The sequence below is a fragment of the Nanorana parkeri genome, unplaced genomic scaffold (genome assembly GCF_000935625.1).
Source record: "Nanorana parkeri isolate BGI_ZX_2015 unplaced genomic scaffold, ASM93562v1 scaffold2796, whole genome shotgun sequence".
NCBI lineage: Eukaryota > Metazoa > Chordata > Amphibia > Anura > Dicroglossidae > Nanorana > Nanorana parkeri.
In genome coordinates, this window is record NW_017309064.1 from 4,204 (window position 1) to 6,706 (window position 2,503).

Consider the following 2,503-nt stretch of genomic DNA (forward strand, 5'->3'; position numbering starts at 1 on the left):
CATATCGGCCGAAAATGGCACTTTTGGCTGAATGCCGAAAGTGCCATTTTCCTGCCGATACATGGGCGCATCCCTGATTTCTCTCCTCCCCGCTGGGCGCTGCTCTGTGTCCCAGCGGGGGAGGAGAGAAAGTGACAGCCGGCCGAGCTCCGCGGGAGGAGAGCGCTGTGAGCGGCCGCTGTCTCTCCTCCCACACCGCTCGGCCGCTTTATCACAGTGCGGCAGAGCGGTGTGGGGGCGGGGACAGCGCTGTCACAGGGGGCTGGGCTCTTCTCCCCGCACCACTCGCTCAGCCTCCTGTGACAGCGTGTCAGAGAGGAGAGCGGGAACAAGCAGTCAGCGATCAGTGAGTGTTTGTACATAATTGAGGACATGGAAAGTTTACTATATCCTCAATTATGAATGAATGGGAAGTGATCACTTCCTGTTCATTCATAGTTGTGGTTATAGTAAACAAACTCTGTCCTCATGTTATGAATGAACAGGAACACTCAGTATAGAGGATTCCTGTTCATTGATGACACAGGGGCTGCAGAAAGAGAGATTGAGGGCTCTGGTGGCGGCTGAGGACTCCGTGTTCTCAATCTCTTTTTCTATTTTAAAAGGGAAATATCAGAGATCTGTCTAGACCCCCCCAATATTTCCTCCGAAGCCCCTAAAAGTAAAGTAAAAAATAAAAAAAATGTAATAAAAAATGAATAAATAAATAAAAATAAAATGTAAAATAAAAACATTTTCGGTATCGGTATCGGTTTCGGCCTGACAATTTTTTCTATTTCGGCGCACCTCCAGTTTTAGGCCCCGTTCACACGTAGCGACATACCTTTTGCAGCGGCCGGGATAGCGCGACTTTCGGGGCGACGTTCCAGCGACCATCCAGCGACGGTAGCGCGACCTTCTCCGTCGGGCTCCATTAGAAAAAAGCAAAATGGCGCAAAATCCGCCGAAAAAAGGGTCCGGTAGAAGCGACTTGCGACCGCGACGAGCGACGCGCGACATGGAGCTAAGACAGCTCCATTGAATATCATTAGCGGCAAAAATGCGCGATATCGCGCAATAAATCGCTACGTGTGAATGGGGCCTAAACGTTAACGTGCGCGCGCACAGGAACATGGAGTAACGTTTTGTTTTTTTATCTTCGCACGCTATGAAATCCCTCTTTTTGAAGTAATTATCGTAAATTTCTAATTTAGTTCCCGTTAGGACGAAATTTGTACCGAATCCGAAATTCCGCATCCGAAATTTCGGATACGGAATTTCGGATTCGGATGCTTTCAGGATGACTTCGGAAAACATGGTACAATTTGGAAATTCGGATGCCAACGAATCCACGAATTTCCAGAAATTTCCTCCGCATTTCGATTCGGAACGAAGCGAATCGCGCATGTCTACTATCCGATTCATCTTCTTAGATCTATTGAAGCTCTATATAAGTTCTGGGGGCCCAGGATCCCCTTTTATGACCTCTATGACCTCCCTGGCTACGAGATTACCTTTTCGGGCCATTACAGGGCCGGTTGCTTGCCTCATGTATTGTAGATTTTCTTATCTTATGATCGAGTATTTCCAATTTGTAAACATCCATGCGAGTTACTGATATCAATGATGATACTAAAAAATGTGTTTCGTTATGATTCGGATTTTGCGTTATTTCGTTTTTTCGGGATTCGGGTCCGAAAAGTCAATCCGTTTCGGGGATTCGGACGAAATGCGTTAGCGGTGGTCTGTACGGATCGTCGTTAAGTTTTCGTTTTCGTACGTTCGTTGCAGCAAAGGGACATTTGAGGGGGAAGCATTTTTTCCCCCCCCCTCAAATGTCACTTTGCTGCAACTGAAATTTCGTCCAACAAACGAAATTTCGTTACAGACTACTGCTAACGAATTTCGGGAAGCGGGGATTCGGATTCGTTTGCATCGGTTATAACTGTCATTCGGAATTCGGATACATCGGAACCTCAGAATTCCCGAAATTTCGTCCGAAATTTCGATTTGGAACGAAATGAATCGCACGCGTCTAGTTGATACCATGTCGTAGATATAAAGGACTTCTCGGACTCCTAACGAGGTGTTTTTCCTCCCACCTCTGGGTGTCCCCATGCTCACCCGCAGGGGTAGTCTGATGGGCTAGAGCTCAAATCACCGAGTATACATACACACTGTAAGTTTGTATTATATCCAGGGCTGGATGTCCCACAAGGCCACCGAGGCCCCGGCCCTGGGGCAGCAGGGAGTAGAGGGGCAGCCTCTGGGCGAGTTTCCTACATTTAGCCCTGCTTCGGGCAATTGAGGAACCCGGCCTTGGGGCAGAGTAAACCCGGCCCTGATTATATGTGTCCATTTGTATCAGTGGCGTAACAATCGCCATAGCGACCCAGGCGGCCGCTATGGGGCCAGGGCACAGGGGGTCCCCGGCCAGGGCATCCCTCTGATGCCGTGTGGGCCGCCTGGGTCGCTGTGGCATGTAAGGGGGCTGGCTGTCGCTGGCACAGCTCAGCGGCGGCGT